Below are 18,301 nucleotides of genomic sequence, written 5' to 3' on the forward strand. Positions count from 1 at the left end.
CACCGCTAAACACCCTTCTGGCTGTGTCAGAATGACACAGTCCAAATCACCGGCCCCATCTACTTAAACTGGTGTGATACTGCAGCAGTTCAGTCTTTTTGCCAGATTGCCAGGAGATGGTTGGTTATAAGTCACTGGAAGGGAACTTTGCTGTAACACCTTACTGTATTTAACTTGATTGCCTCCGCTCAAAAGAAAGTAGGCCTGAAAGTGAAAAACAAGAAAAACAAAAGAACTGCCAAACATTGCCTTTAACATGCCCGATTGATAGTTTCGGCTGGTAGTTACATCTGCCACAAGACTGAATAATACTAAAATGCAATAGATCTTTGCAGCGTCTAGGCCAGGCTGTGGGACACAAGGCAAAGTAGACTGGTTTGATGCATACTGGACATTCTTTCTGAATCAGCACAACAACTGGGTTATTTTAGCATATTGCAGATTTTGCTTTTGTTTGCATTCTGCATTATACATGCACCATTTTGGCCAAATCCGTACTCCCAACAAGTACAGGAGGCGTTTTTGAATACAGCCTGAGAGTCTACAAACATGCGAGTGGCCCTTTGAGGCTGTAATTACTTTAGGCACAGCGGTGCTTTGAGCTAAGTGCTGACATCAGCATGCAGACATGCTCACAGTGACAGTGCTGACCTGCTGATGATCAGCAGGTAATATCCACCAGATGCACAATCTTAGTTAAGCCGTTTAGCATGCAACTTATTAGTTTTGCACATATTTAAAATTTGGGGAAAATGAGAAACAAAAATAAGATGATCCTTAAAGCTGCAGGTTCAAATAACTCTACCTCAGTGATGTACTTTATAAAATAGTAATGTATGACTAAACTAATCATCCAATTTACCTTTTGTTTGTGGCGTGAATAGCCGTATATTTCCGGGATGTAAAAATGTCAAATGAATTCTAGTAAAGACTAAGCAAACTAGTTTAAGATTAAGCATTGGCATTTAATTGCTAACATGTTTTGTTTTGTGAGCTGATGGAAAATGCAACTATTTAATTAACATTCCAAAGTCCAAACAGCATTCCCCCGGTCATGTCAGACTAACCAAAAAGAGGAATCAAAGTTACACATGGCGTACATATTGATAGGGTGGTAATCCTCGGGAAGGGTGTGTTAGCTGTCATGTATAAGCTAAAGCACACATCCCCTTCCTGCTGATAGATTCCCATGGTAATACTGGATTAATATGCTCCAATAAACAAAGTCTATTTTCTGTCTGTCATGGCAATGAACAAATACATGTTTCATCATCTCTCTTGCCAATCGCTGCAGGACAGTTTGTAACAGCTAAATCATGCATCTTCCTTTAGAGCTAAATCTAAACCATTGCCACAGGATCAACAAGGGGCAAAGTTCTGTACTTAGTGCTTCTGCAACGTCATGCTATGCTTGTATACGGCCAAATAAGTGACTCAAACTACGAAGCAGCAGGACGAAGCCCAGGGTTGTCAATCATTCATGAGCACACTGCTCTCCCACTTACCACAATGTTTAACTATTTTCGGAAATGTAACTGAGCTCATATATGAATTATGAATTGTTACTTTAGCTGACCTTAAATTTAAATATTTTACCTGCTATTTTGTTGTTGCCCATGTATCTGTCCTGTGGTCCACGGTGTGCGTATGCAGTGGAAAAGGTGTTCCTCTTGGTTCACTGGTTCAAGGTTTATATCCAGGGTTAAGACCAGAGACTATTTTAAGTCTTGTGCAGACGTTAATCCTCGTTTATTCTATCATAGCTCACATCCTTTCCCAAAAAGGATGTGAGGATTTGAAAACTCTGGGTTTTGCATTAAAACAAACCAAACGTCTTTTGACCCCCATGGAGATAAGACTTTTAATCCAAAGATCAAAGAACTACTATATAGACTTAGACATGATCTTTTTATTGACATTTCCTGTTTTGTCAGTATTCCTCTCACATCACCAGGGTCATTACATCTTCCACTATTCGCTGCTGTGCTCCAGCCCGTAGCTGTAATATCTTCCAGATGTCAAGCTGTGAGAAGCTCACCTTTAAACATCTCTGCATGGGGCTAAAGCCCTTTTATGTCCAGTAATTATTGGATGCATTATCATAAAATGGCCTTGGATTTTCTGCAGTGTGGTGGTATGCAGTGACCAAAATCAGGTATGGAAAAAATAGATGACACAAAATCCGAAAATTTATTTATGTCAAACGTTACTATTTCATTTAAATTTCATCTAATATCAAAATTGGTCTATGGCTTGAATATGATTGATAATGGGTTATCACCAAATTTCCATTGATTTGATTTGATTTGATTTTGAGTTCTCAGGTCAACTTGCCACAATGCACTCCGGTGGTCACCTTCTTCAACCAAGAAGTCCGAAATTCCCGACCTTACAAACAGCCACTTGCAAAGAGTGAGAGGGCCAGGACCACAGTGTTGAAAATAGAAGTCACCACTTGAACACACTTCCTCTGAACATGTCATTGTTGAGGTGTGGACTGGGCATATCATGCAGCTAATCCCACCATTAGTGTTCCTTTTCTCTGAAAGAGAGCTTAGAGAGAAACATGACACACACTGCTGATATTTCACTTCAGTGAGACATGAAAGAAGGTTTGGGTTGTAAAGGTCACAGAACCTATAAATGAGCTTCTTTTTTTTTTTTTGCAGCAATGAAGATCGGTCCCATCCTTTTAGTACTTAAAACAGTAAGGAGATAAAACTGTTAAAGAAAAAGTGGATCTCTAGTTTGGCTGGTGCACACATGTTGAGAACACACTTTTCTTCAATCCTACAAGAACGTGCATAGATATTAGCTACTGTAAGTGGTACTATTTATGCAAATGTCTTCTGACATGCTGAGAAGCCAGGCTGTAGGGCTGTCAATCTGATGAATATAATTGAAGCCCTGAAAGAAAATGTCTATGTTGTGTTTTTTATAAAGTACTCTATACTAGACCTGGCACAGCACAAAGCCCGACACCAGTGTCTTTGCCAGTTTGAGACCAACACATTTGTCAATTTTCCATCCAGCGCCCACATCGTTTAAATAGCAAATGCACCTGAGCCCATCTTTGCACCCATGGGCGTGCTGATCTTACAGGGGAGTTGTGGTTAGGTGCATTATTGGCGTATTGCTATCTTGAGACAGCGGAAAGTGATCCTGCCATTGACCAACAAAAACTTGGTCTAATGTCAATAGAGCAGCATTTCATTGTGATTTTAAAAGCAAACACTCATGCAAAAGATTCAAAGTAAAAAATTGTGTAAGGTGAAATAGGATTGTGATTTGAGCTTTCACTTCATGCACAAGCAGATCAGTTTTTTTCTCAGATAATTTAAATTTTTATATATCTGTGTAAATAAAGATTTCCCATAAAATTTCTCCTTCCTGCTTAGCAAGTCCACCATTTCAATAGCAATGCGCCAAGGTACAAACGTGCCTGGCTTTTACAGGGAATGGGAGATTAAACTTTGGTTTATTGCATATTATGCCCAAAACACACTGCTAAGTGGAACATTTTGGAACCCTTTTTTTTCTCCCATTAAACTACCAAAAGTGAATTCGTTCACACCCTAAATGCACCTGCACCAGGCGCTTCTGTTTTGCATGCAGCAGTACACTATCAAAGAGCTATAGATATAAATACTTTAATAGTCTGCATGTCTTTCAGCAATTTGGCCAACCCTGATTCACCTTAATAAAACGTCCGCATAATCTTGACTTTTTGTTTGACCTATAATTAATCTACCGTCACAGTAAGCAGCATTTTTTTTCCTCATCACACAAATCTTTTCACGAATGATAAAGTCTCATTTATTAGCACCGGTGCTTAATCTTAGGACTGATTGGAAACATCTGGTTGATAAATGGCTTGCATGAAATTAAAGACCAATTGAACACAGAGGGCATCATGGATGATCGCTTAATGCTGCAGGGGCATTCAGGGTAATGAACACATAAATAACACAATATTTAGTCAGAATGAACGCATGACTTGAGCTTTGTAAATTTGGGAGTGTGGTGTTATAGGGCTATATGGCTCACCGCAGGTGCTAACAGACTACAGATTTCAGAGTAATGGCAGTTCTTCTAAATGTGAAACCCTCCAACACACATGCATTTGAAAAAGATGAAGGTTAGAAAGAAGAGGGAATTACATAATACATGTGTAATCTAAGTAAGAAAATATTGTATTTTAAAGCTATAATAGGTAATACACTCTAATCCACATTTGGAAATAAAGATAAGATACATGTCTTGACTGATATCATGTATAGATGTATACTTTTAAGTAGAATCTATATCCCCCTTATTATCTTAAGAAACATTAGTTAGCCTCCCTAGGGTTACCAAGGGCTCTGCATACGAGCTGATAAATCCTCCTTTTAGGAATTTATGCCTTTCAATATGTGCTCCCTAACGTGACAGCCTGTGTCAGAAACATATTAGCGATTGATTGGGGAATAGAAAGCCTGTGGTTGGGATTCATTACACACACATACACACACAGTGCTAGCATGAAGCGCTTCATATATAATCTGATTTTTCTAGCCACTGGGCCGTCTCGCTTGTTTACCCCCGGAGCATAAAGAAAAGAAGAAAGGAAAGGAGGGGGGGAAAACAGAGCTAAGGAAAAGTATGCTAGACCTTTGCCATGGTTTTGTGTCTTGTGGCATTTGCAATTAGTACCAGGCTGCCGACTGACACGGAGAAACAAATGCTGTCCATCCGTTGTCAGGACTCCTACTTCTATCTTTGTTAAAGAGTGATTGTGCCCTTGCGAACTGTGTGTGCATGTGTGTATCCATGTGAGTAAGGGAGCTGCCCTGTAATGAGGGTATGACTTGTCTTCTAACGCTCATCGTTAATTATACTCCCCTTTAGTGTGTGTGCACACGTGGTGCATAAAAAGACGGGGAGAAAAAGAAAGAGGGATAATGTTAGAGAGGGATCAAACGTCAACCTGAAGCTATTCAGCAGCATATGACACGTGACACATGATTAGGTCAAAGTTTACAGGACAGAGGAATATTTGCATGCTTGCCATGTAAGAAATTTAAATGTCGCACACATTTATACACACACAGAAAGATACACAAAACACCTCTTTTTTATTTTATTTTTTTAAAGCTGCATTACGCAAGATTTTCAAAACATCCCAAAAAACACAACAACAAAGAGACGCATGTTGCAGCATCAAAGATAACTGTTAAATCAGTAAGCAGTGTAAAAAATGCTTAATTGGCTCTATTCTTCCAGTAAATGATGAAGTAAACAATGTTTGTGCAAAGACGTATAAATGATTTATGGCTAAGACTTTCAAATTTAAAATTTGGTCAGCAGTTGGATATCAAACCTGAGCCATTAATCACTGCTTAGGGTTATCTGTTATGTATATAACCCAGTTTAGATTCACATTACTCTCATTCTTTGCAGTTCTCCAACAACAACAGAAATCCTTTAAACCCTGAACACATCACGCAGACACATCACCTACAGGGCAAATATATTGACAGTGGTGTGCACACCAAGTCAAAAAATACATTTTTTTTCCCTTAATAATTAATTTGTATCTCCGAGTGGTCGTACTGATCCTGAGAAAAACAACATATAGCATGGATGGCTAAGATGATTCCAAAACCATAGGCTATAAAGGGTTAAAGGAAAATTCTAGTCAATTTCAATACATAGCTCTGTTGTTTGTAAATTTGAAGTGCTGTCAGTAGCGAGAAAAATGAAAACATTCAGTGCTGCCTACACCAAGTTATCCTCCTGCCAGAGTTGGCACCCAACAGGCTTAAACTTGGCAAGTTTTAAACTTGTTTTAAGCCTCTGAACATGCTTAAAATGTAATTACAAGTGTCTACCCATGTGCAGTTATTCTGTCCAAGTGAACACCGTGAATTTTACTGCAGTAGATGGGACAGAAAGGCATAGAAGTTGTGTTAATTCAGCCAGTGCACAAACCTCTGTTTATTTCCTGTTTTCCCGTGAAGTCCACACTAGTCGAAACACAACTTTCTACCACAGCTACTGCAGTCAAATTGTGAATTGTATTCACTCTGAAGGAATTACTGCACATAGCTAGGCATTTCAATGACAATATAAACATGTTTAGAGGCTAATAACACATTTAAAACATGCCCTGTCCAAGCTTGTTGGTTGCTAACTCTAACAGGAGGATAACAGTGCAGGCAGCACTAAATGTTTTCATTTTTCTTGCTACTGACAGCACTCATTTACATTTACAAACAACAGAGCTATGTATTGAAATAGACTGGAATTCTTCTTTAAATGCAGTGTGTTTTGCGCAAAAATATGTTTCTGAATGCAAGTACTTCTCTTAGCATAAATCCTCCATGGGGCAGAAGAGGGACATCTGTAGTGGCTTGTTTGTGAGGGGCCTCCTGTTAAATATAACAGTTATTTTATTATGTTTTAACAACAGAATAATACGTTTTTGCTTTTACAGTAGATAAAATGCAAGGACATTACATGTGGTTGTCTAAGTCAAAAAAGGACTACAAGTGTTTTATTACTACTCCACTCTAGCCCATCACAAGGTGTTTAACGCTATCAGCTTCTGTAAAGGGGCTTCACATTTCCTAATTTGTTGGATAAAAGAAAGCAGGATGTATTTCTTTTCATTTGATTTCATACAGCCAACAGTCATGACCATTTACAAAGCTACCTTTCCCCATAAGTCACATGCAGGGGTCCTATTGTTAGGTTCAGCATCAGGCCCAGGGAGCTCTTGCACAGCCTCTGCACAGTAGTGAAAGATTAACAAAGTGTAAATCAAAGTACTTTCACACATGAGGCATGATGGGTGAAATCAATCACTGCTGCACATTGTGGACAAGCCCATTACAGCAAGTGCCACACCGTGTAAATCTTTCTCAAAGGTAGTGGTGATCTTTGAAATCAAAATTGATATGCGAATTATTGCTAAATAAAAATGGTGGACTGGTACAGAGGAAGCAAATTTGAACTTATTTAAATATTCAAAGCATTTGATTTCTTAAAAAAAAAAAAGATTATAAAAAAGAGAGCCTGCTCTTCAGAGAGGCTTGGGTCTATTACGGCTCTATAGGGTACTTTCCAGCAGTTTCTATTTGACGGAGCCATCACTTTAGGTCCATTACTCTCCGTCTGCTCCTTCTACCAATAATGCCACTGCAACCATTGAGCGGGATCTTGATGGAAAATGATATGCTTGTTGGCAGCTCAGTGTAGCAATACTGCAGTGACCCGTAACATGTCATAATGAAATGGAAGGATACAGTGATGGCAGAAGGAGAAGAAGAGCCTGCTCTTTTAGAAATTACTTTATCACAGTGGGTTGAGGAGAGGGAAAAAAAGGCTTCATGTGTTTCTATTTTTTCATATGAAAATATATCATAGACCAAAATAAACGGCTGCATTTGTGACTAACCTTGGATTGAGTTAATACTCCTGGGCTTTTGAATGACAAAATATTGGCAACAAATGTGATCCTGCAACACGAATACTGTTCTTACAGTATTGAGAATATAAAGAAATGAAATTCCTACTACCATCAGAAAGCTATAAACAATATAGCAATATGTTCTTCTTTAATACAGCCACAGAGAACTGTCTCGCTCTGTGGCTAGTGGGATTCCAGTTGGTTTTCCAGCGATGTGGGCACATTTTCTAGTCCAATAACACACTCTGTTATCCAGATTCTAGCTATGGGACAAATATATTGACTCTCAAAGAGCATTGCACAATGGTGCACATGAATTCTATTTCAGTATGTACCCTTAGAGAATATAGAGAAACACTTTGGGAAATCAGTATCTGCCTTTCACCTATGCTCATCCATATTTGCAGTGCCAGCAAAACACGGTGCGATGTAAGGGGAAAATAGAGAAGTGGAAGAGGGTGCTGAAGCTGAGCTGCCCTTTCCCGGGTGATGACTGTAGCAAGCTGGCATGAAGCGGGTTCAGTATGGCAGTGCAGAGAAGAGGGCCTGTACTATCCACTGTGATACTTACAGACCTAATGTTGATTATTTCAAACTGATCCTTGTTTCACCCAAACTGACCTGTCTGACTTTTGCTGTTAGCTTCCATCATCCATCTCCCTATGAGAGCCATTTAATGTCAAGACTACATAAACTCCTCCATTTTTGCAGACAAACACATCCAAGGTTGACTAGAGTATTCACCAGCCCAATCAATCTAAATGTATATAAAGCATTGATGTATTCATGTTCTAATACTTGAACCTGCTATTAAGCTAAATACCATGTTAAGAGTACCTAGTGTATTTTTCATGCCAAAAAAGGTATCAGGTCGCGGTTAGTTTGAGATTGGTTCAACCACCATCAAACTTGTAGCTTGGGTTTTATCACTTTGATGACACTTGCATCCTGGTTAAAAACCTGTCAAGCCCTGCAGTACAGCTAATACAAAAAAAAAAAAGTTAATACTAATAACAAACATGGGTTTGCTTGGAATTTAGGTAAGATTTGCAGAAAACAAACACTGCTTTCTTATTTCTCCTTTTGGTACAGCTGATAAAGTAATCCACACACATGATCTCGGTCCCTTGCTCTCGTTCTAGGACCAGGAGAGGATTCTTGCATAACAACTTTGACTAAAAACATCCGATTACAGCTGATCCCGCTCTTCCTCTTCAAGGTCCATAGAGGTTTACATTCTCACAAGTTAATCACATTAGGTCTCTAAATAATCACGTTAGGCCTTATAAACATTCAGAACAAAATACCAGAAGCATATTTGGGAAGGTTGATTCCACTTTCTTACAGTCTTTTCTCTAGACCCTGGTGAACAGGCTTTGCTCAACATCAAATAATAGTCATCGCTAAATCTCCTCGTAAGTACTTAATGTAATGTCCATCCAAATATAATAATATACTGCCATATGGTATTCTCAAGCTTGTATACAGTTCAATCAATATGCAATTGAAACAACTCCCTCCAGAGCTCTAATGGGTTACAACTTCAAAAGACAAACAGTTCTTCAAATGGGGTCCAACTTCTTTCTCACTACTAACTGCTGCGCAGCACCTTTAGGCTTTTACAGAACCTGCTCCTCTAAGACTGTAAAATCATAAATGTGCCCTTATGATCAATACTTCTTGGAGCTTCCACAACTTGAGGGAGCAAGGACTCACTGCAACTTCCCAGCATGCTTGCTTAATTATGAACATCCCACTCGAAACAAATGGTAAGCCTCAACACTGCAATTGTGATCGTCACTTACAGTCTTGTTAATAAATGTTAGATGCTGCTATGAATTACAAATCATTTCCAAGCAATGCAGTAATGGAGGTGTTTAGCTGAAATGAGGTGTGCGTACTTGTTTGTAAAGAGAATGTGGGATTGATTGATTTGTTCAGCACACAGCTATTAGAATGCACAGCTATAAGAATACCTATTGTCAAAAGCCGCAAGGCAAAATTAATTCTATATACAATGACAATGGTGATTGTTTCTATTCTTAAGGATGAAAAGATATACTAATCATGTGATGCACATAGTTGAATTTGCTCCTGTGTGTGAGAGGAATCTGAATTGAGTAGAGAAAATATTTAGGTGAGACATTAAACAAGTAACAAAAGATATTTAACCCTGAGATGAGGGGAATCTCAGCCTCAAAAACTTAACCTAGGGGTCAGTTACTACTGCCAACCTGGTCTGGAGCAGGTTTTCTTCTGTCTCCTCCCTCTGACACAGCCCACTTTCATTTCTTCATTCATTCCTTCACTTATTCAATCTGCATCAGGCACATTATAGTGCAGATTGTTATCTGCTTGAATAAAAAAATGTGTTGGTTTATCAACTATCTTAGGCTGATTATAAAACGTTTTTGTTTAGAATGTGGCATTCCCTTTTGTCGACGATCCCGTTGATGAAGAAGCTGTATTACTTTGCAGGGAGTTAAACGTACGTCAGGAGAAGATATCATTCCAGCACATTCTTTGTGTTGCATTATGTTTTCTTTTGTAAACAGAAGTTTTCTTTGCAACCTTGTTGATGCGGAGCAAATTAGTAAAGCCACTGTAAGTAGAGCCGTCAGAAGAGTGTGACTCACTGAAACGTTTTTGTAGAGTTTCCTGGACATAAACCAGTAAGAGACATTAAAAAGGTATAAAAGATTGTAAATCATAATTATGGTAATTATCGGGCTGCAACCTCAGAATGGGAGTAGTACTTAGTAGGGTTAGTAGTTTACTTTTTCGCCTGCAGGAGTGCAACTAAACTAAATGAAAGTTGTAATATCATTCCAGTTTTCACCAGTAATATTATAGGCTACCTGTGATTAAATTAAAAATTTCTCCCTCACCTTTTCTGACTATTTTCCAGCAGCCACTGTGTTGCTTTTTTGACTAAATACATGTTCAAACTTGCCATATGTGGACATGAGTACTTCCGCCAACCAGTTGGAAGTATCATGGCTCCCTTCATGCTGCCTTTTATTGTGGTGGTGCATAACTCCGAGTCAACTTACTCTGAGTTGATTGAAACAACTCGAATCAGCTGTTTTGGAACCAAAAACTCAGTGTTAAACCTCCTTCCTGAAACAGATCCCAGAAGCTGACTCTTATAATATAAATTAATATCATGTTTATCTACGCACACTATACCAAAAGAGATGAAGATGGCCTGAGAATAGAGCCCTGGGAGACAATAAATCAGGGCTTTAGTTTCCTAAACCAACCAAATCACTCCCTTAGGAGTAGACATAATCTAAACTAATTGAAAAGTCAACAGACAGGCCAGTTTACTGATGTAGTCCATCAAGCAGAATGTATTCTTCAGCTGTTTTAATTGCAGCAGTCAGGTCTAGTTACATGACAACAGAAAGCGTCTTGGAATTGGTTTGGATTCTCAAATCGTTGCCACGTTCACAAGTGTCGTTTTTATTTTTTCGTGGGCCCACGGCCCAGACTGGAGCTCTCCAAAGATGCGGTGCATTTCCAGATAACTTAGCAGCTTGAAGACCACTTTCAATTATGTTCCCAAGGAAATGTTGAGTTAAAAATAGATGGATAATAACTATTTGCCAAAGGATTGAGGATGCTTTTCTATTTAAAGAATTTGGCTTTAGTGCTGGGAGGAGATGTTTTTATTTTATTTTTTGAAGAACAGATTTTAAATGTTATCTGATCGGCAGCTGGAAACAGATTTTTAAAAAGTAAAGAGTAAGGACAGAGGGTTGATGTATTAACATGAGATCTAACTTTTTGAGATGAATTTGAAAATGATCGTGGTGTAACACAATTACAGATGAGCACATTCTTTAGTGATATGTGTCCTCAAAAGAAGGTGCAAATTTTTTACAATCTCTATTTTGAAACATTCAATGTCAGGGTCAAGTAGAAAAATTTCAATTTCACAGCACATGTTGTGCTCCTGTTCTTTTTTAATGTCACGAAACACATTTAAGAAGAGAGGCTGTAACGATGGCAAGGAAACAAAGTGTTTAGTGTCATCAACAACCTCCATCCCAATGGCCATCGGAGACACATTTCTCTTGAAACAGAGAAATGAACCCTAATAATTAGGAAACTTTTGGGTTTCATCATGAATTAATGTCTTCTGAGAATATTTTACTAATAATTCCGTGGTTAAAATGAAGTCTTTCACCATCCACTATAACGACACCTAATCATTTAGGGACTGCCAGCGCTAGATCATTGAAAACCACAGCCATTCCACAATGATGAAAATAGGGCCAACCCTTTATATTAAAGTTATGAGTCTAAATGGGAAAATTACAGTATTCAGGACAATTGTCTAGGTCAATGAGAGGGATTTCTAGTTAGTCTATTATGTTTGCATAGGTCTTTTATTTGTTCTTAATCCCAATTTTTTAATCTGCCTCTCAGTCATTGAGAGTTTTTGTCATGCCATTTCTGTAGGCTACCGCCCTAAAATAAATTGTTTCTAGGTTAAGGATACAGGTTTTTGCATTCACAAATAATTGTTAGGCTGTCCTTGCTCAGAGTAATAACATCTGAGGATTATTATGTTGACTGGTATTTCCTTTTAAAATAACTCAAGCTCTTTATGGAAAACACTGTCACCAAAGCTCTAAAAAAGACCCCGTGAGGTATTGCTGAGTATATGCGACAATTATTCAAATGGGTAACGGCCATATTATCCTTGGGATGTTGCTGAAGAAGAAAAAAAAATACATGAGAATATGTAAGTTAAATAATGCAGCGACGAGCCAAGGCTCTCTTCATCTTCAAGAATATATTAAATGTGAAACCAGCTAACTAAAATCAAACTCTTCAAAGCTCAAAAGAATTTCTCCAAATTAATTAAACTCCGAAGAAGTCTGTGTTTGTAAAACTAAGTCTGTCCAGGATTGGAAGCTCCAGGATAAACACTTTGATTGATTAGTAGTCACACTTCTGGGAAGCCAGATGTGTTATTGCACAAGTGTGTTAATAAGTATCCATACAATCAATTACTAGACAAGCATGTGTCTGCTTCTTCCCGCACAAATGGAAAACAGGGAGGGTTTCACAGTGGGCAGCCAGCATTATGGTGCGTCAGCCTGGTTTATGCTACTTAAATCAATGCTCAAGCTGGGAGGTGTGCATAAACGGTAATTTATAGCATGGGCCGGACCTGGAAGATCTATCTAACAACAGAGAGACTTTAAAAAGAAATGTTTCAACACTATCATTATCATTACTATGACATTTTCAAAAATGTAGGCGACCTGGCGGATGCTTCCATATTTAAAGAAACAGATATGGAGAAAGGGATTTTTAGAAACCTACAAATTCCTACGTTTCAGATCTGGATGAGTTATCCATACCAGAAAGTGTCCAACTCACTTTATGTGAATGCTGATGAGACAGCAATGGGGGCGTCCAAGTGGCATGCTGATCTGGATACACAGATACGTATTCATATGCAGACTTGGTAGTGACTTTAGTCAAACAAAGTACATCTTTCACTTCTCTCGTAGAGTTTAAATGACTTGGGGATTAGAAACAATCACCGCGAATAAGGCCCCAGGATGGCCCCGTAATTGTATTTTCATAGTGGAAAACTGTTTGTTTACACTGATCTTATGTGGGCTTATTAAAAATTCCCAATCAATATTTACGAACATTCACTAACTCCATGAGGATTAATATAATATCATAACTGTTAATCAGCTGGTGTGTAGTGGCTTTGCATCATGGGCATTATTGATTAAAAACATCACTACTTCTTGTTTTTTCTCGTCTCTACACTGTCGGAGATTTTTGGGGAAGACATTTTGTTATACACGTCTCGACTCGTACTACGCTCCATTTCCAACCATTGGTGGCGTGCAGCGGTAACACGAGGGCAGACAAGCATCTAAAATGTACTAGTAGTAGCAGTATTACTTCATCGATCCCACTGTGGAAAGGTCCTTTATCACATGTGATTTAATATTCAAAAGAAATAAACAATTAGGACTCTGTCCGTGTGAACATTACAGTTAACCGAGTAATGAGTGACATGCAGTAAATAATGATTCAATGTCCACCTGAGGAGCAGTGCTCTTTGCTATATAAAATAACATCTTTACAAATTTTGAAAAAGAAAAAAAAAAACTTTTACAGAATAAGTCCTGAGTTGCAGAATAAGGAGCACATTAGTAAGTAACATAAATGGGAGTGTGCATTGCAAACCATAACTTTGTTAAATTGTTTCGTTTGAGATAATGTAATGTCATCTGAAGCCTCAAACATGTGTGGATTAGATGTGGATTTGATTAATTGTGCACATATGTAACACACTTCTTTTTTTTATAATTCATAGCGTTAGTTTGCATTGTAAATAGATACATTTTAGCTCTGAAGTACTATACTGGAAATATGCATCGTTAATGTCCATGCTTCAGCAAATAGGCATAAATCTTACATGACAGTATGCTGTTTGCTGTCTGAATGCTGGAAATTTATAACTTGTATTTACTTCTACAGGTCAATGGATCTGCCATCAAAAGATAAGTAATGTTCCTCATGTGGACATCCAGCTCCCGAGAATGACTAACCAAGCAGATAACATCATTTTGTGCACTTACCCTCTTTAAATCAGTCAATTAACTCAAAGGCACTCATACCTGTCTGCTTAATTGTGTCCCCAGTGCTTAATTATCTGCATAAATTTGAGGGAGATGAAGCCTGGATCCGCCAGATGAGAAACCAAAAAATTACAGCTACAGCTGGTTAGTGCATGGATATTGATGTATAATGAAAGGCACGTTGCTAGATATAGAAGTATTTGGAGGTATTGCCTCAAAAAATCAAACTTCGTTCATTTGACCAGATTTTTAAAAAGAGAATCTCAAAAAGAAGGAAGTGGATGTTGGCCGGGAGCATAAACTTTTTATTTCATTTTGGCATAATAGCTGACATTCACACTCACAGCAAATAACAAATACGCAAGTATGCTAAATAATCATCTCCAAACCTGCCCATATTTTCAAGCCAAATGCAGGGTATGCCAGATCCTAGTCACTGTGAACACACATGACATGTGTCTTTTGAGAATATGTTGCCTGCTTATATACAATTACTATACAGGGGTAAATTAATGAATACTAAAGAAATAAAATAAAAATACTCAGTTGTGTCTAACCATAGAGACTCTGGTTTTAATTATTAAGGTTTTAAGATCTCAGAGATTTCTGCTTTGACCCGCATGCAACGGAAGTGAATGGGATTTTGTTGGTGACGCTTAAAGCAGCTATTAAGCAGTAAAAATAGTAGTTTGACAAAAACACAGCAACAACACTTCTTAGCTTCCAATTCCATTCAAGGATTTATTTTAACAGCCATTTGGGTCCTGCACCAAAGGTCATTCCTGAACCAAGACGTGCAATGACTGTCATATTTTTGTAATTTTTGGGTCCCCAAAAGTAAGTAAGTAGGGTTAGTAAAGTGCCTGACCAAAATATCAAAATGTGCCAATTGTTTGGCCTCCGGTTTAGCTGCTTGCAGATTTCTCAAGAACTACTACTAATCTTTTCTTTAGAGCATTGTTTGGGCATTTTAGGCCTTTATTTTCAGGACCGATGGAGAGATGAAAGGGGGGAACGACATGCAGCAAAGGGCCACAGGCCGGATCTGAGTCCGTGGCCAACGTCTCGAGGAGTACACCTCTACATATGTGCACCAGCTCTACCAACTGAGCTAACCCGGCCACGAGAACCACTGATCTGAACAATGTCACACTCGATACTGCGCTTCCTTGGGTCCTGAGCAATACACCTGCCGTGACATGGTTGTGTCCCTTGTGTGCTTATATCTATAGCTGTTTCAGAATAGGTTATTTGGGCAGATAAGAGCGTTCATTCAGAAAGGACAGACAGGCAGACTCCTTTCATATCTGTTAGATAACCGTGTAATAAAAGTGTGCAGGATTTTTCATGGTCAGCTTAAAGAAAGGAGAAGCCAAAATACCTGAATTATGTATCTCTGTTCATCAAGGACCCAGTAAATGCAGTGTGGTTTGTTTGGACAGAGAATGTAATCCAAGGCAACTGCGGGGAGCGACTCTCAGTGTTCATAATGACATAATGAAGAGATGGATGTTGACATCTGATAGCTGGCAACTCATGTTTGCTAAGCAAAATGAACCGAGAGTACACTGCAATAACCCATGCATATGTTTAAATATTTCTCCAGGGCTTGTGTCTGCTATTTTAATGAGAGAAGGAAAATTACGGACAAAGCACAGACAAGTCCATCAGGCTTAACCAAATTTAGAGCTGAATGCAATGGGTTACTGCCAGCAGCCTGATAAATTCCTCCTCAAGTAAGACAGTGCAGTTAATACAATAACACCAATACAGCTATTTTGCAGACGAGAAGTGTAAACACATACATGTGTGGGGTTTAGATTTGTAATTCCTTGTTTGTCCTCATGAGACACATATACATAAAGCTTCTATATATTCAATACACTCAGACTAGAACTAAACCCGCTGGGAAGAAAACATTTCCATTGTTCCTTTAGGTCCAGTATATTTGAATTGAATCTTTTACTGGTGCTGTGCCAGTGTTTTCATTAAAGCCTTAACAGATGCATTCTACACCCCAAACTAAACTTTTCACCTTGGCCTATTGTCATTTTGGCAGGAGCTCAGAAGAAATCCACGCAAGTAATGAGAGATGGTGGGTGCTGTTACATTTGCTCCAGGAAACTACATCCACGTCACTGAATATTGGAAAAGTAACAGAAAACTGTTACTGTTAAAAAAAGCCTCTTACTGTACACCAACTATATATTTCTTTATTTCTGTTGTAAAGTGGAGTACTTCAGACTTGACGACTGAACATGATTAACACTTTTGATGGGAATAAGGCAAGGAGCAGCTGACAAACTCACACACATGCACAGTACAACCCACCACCCATAACCCACAATCTTCTGCTTTTCACTAAACTTTCTCCCCATCCATTCCAACAGAAAATAAATAGTGTGCAAAAGATAGCAAATGTGCCAAGGATCCGGCTTCATCAATGTGGGCCGACATATTGCCAGTGCAGGTGAAAATTCTTGTATCGTCAGCTTTTCAGGAGAAAGTAAAGCTCCTATTCTTGCAACCTTTACCAGTATACAACATTTTAAGGTGTGGGACTCTAGGGATGCTACTAATTGTTCTAAAAACAAATATTTCCATAATAGATTTGATTGGACACGGACATTTATGATCCCCAGAGTATGCATCCTAATGATTTCCCCCATACTTTTCATCTAGCGCCACTAGCACCCATAGGTGCCAATTTATGTTTTCTTCCGTAGGTGCTCACAGTTGCACGCCCTTTAAAAATAATGGTTAAAAAGTGTTTGCATTTCAGAACCTTAGGAAATGAACAGCGGCCAACACACACGCCTTGTAACTCGATACTAAAGCCGTGAAAGTAGGATCTATCAACTCAGAACAGCGCGTCTTATCACAAATACAGACAGGATTGGATATGATGAGTTTAACTGACACATAACCGCAATCAGCTTCGTGAGAAATTAAGAATCATTGGATCAGGTGACTGAGAGCAACATTACCAATTACACTATGACAGATGATCCATTCAGCAACACATGCAATGTTTTAATTTTAAATGAATGTTGCCTACTGGCATTCTGGCATACTTGGGTGCTCGTTCCCTGGATCACCCACAGCATTGGCGTCTATGCTAGCAACATGTTCAACTGGATGTGAGGAGGTATGGGTCAAACAACTAGGCAATGCCACCCCAAATGTTCCACCTGCCACACTAACGCCAGTTATGTGATGTCACATTGTATTAGTGTACATACAGTATTAGTGTAATGAGAATCCCACTCAGGGAAAAGTTCAGCCCCCGGGCCCATAGCTTTCTGAAAATGTGGTCCCAGGAACAAAGTTGGTTTAAAATTAAAAAACCTTTTTGACTGCCCTAACCTTCAAAGCAGTCTAGAACTGGGCCTCAAGTAGCTTTGTGTAAATTCACAACATCAACGTGGTCTTCGAACAGCTACCATTTCACTACGTCGCTGGAGATTACATTTCCCTCGTAAAATAATTGAGAATGGATCAGTCTTGTTGAGTCGTTTTAGACTGAAAAAATCAGTGATGCATTCTTATGGAAAATGTATGTAGTTTTAGAAGGTAAATCTGACCAACATATCTAACCATACCGTTTATTATACCAAACCTTAGAATTTTTGAACTAACTTAATCACTTTCACAAGTTTCCAACAAAAGTCAAGTCCTGTTTGCAACAGTCAAAGACATTTCCCTCCCTCACTCAGCCAATGTTGGCACCACTATTTCAGTTAAGCTTTTTCTCCTGATTAGAATGTTCTCCACGGTCCTGATAATTAGCCTGTTAATTGCCCCTACTTTCAGAAATGCATTTGAGCATTGAATTGATATTCAACACAAATGAGTCCTTGCAGGTTATATTCAACGGGTCCCAGCTGTTGGATGAATTCACTGCCAATGGAACTCATATGAGAAACACAATCACATTTTACGATATTTTTCTTCCCTTCATTATTAGATTTGTGGATCATTATAAAATGACGTAAAACCGCTGGGAGTAACTTTTGTGGACTGTTATGATGGATATTGGCCAATGCAAAACAGAATGTTTATTATATGGGGTCCTGACTGAATTGCATTAGCCTATGGTAATTGTTACTCTATAGATTGGACAAACTGGCTTCAGATGTGTTGTTCCTCCCTCTCCTACTCCAAAGTAATTAATTGAATTGGTGATTATCTGCTTTACGTACCTCTGCAGTGAACCTCTTTGCCTTAC

Source organism: Etheostoma cragini, chromosome 24 (genome assembly GCF_013103735.1).
Source record: "Etheostoma cragini isolate CJK2018 chromosome 24, CSU_Ecrag_1.0, whole genome shotgun sequence".
Taxonomy (NCBI): Eukaryota; Metazoa; Chordata; class Actinopteri; order Perciformes; family Percidae; genus Etheostoma; species Etheostoma cragini.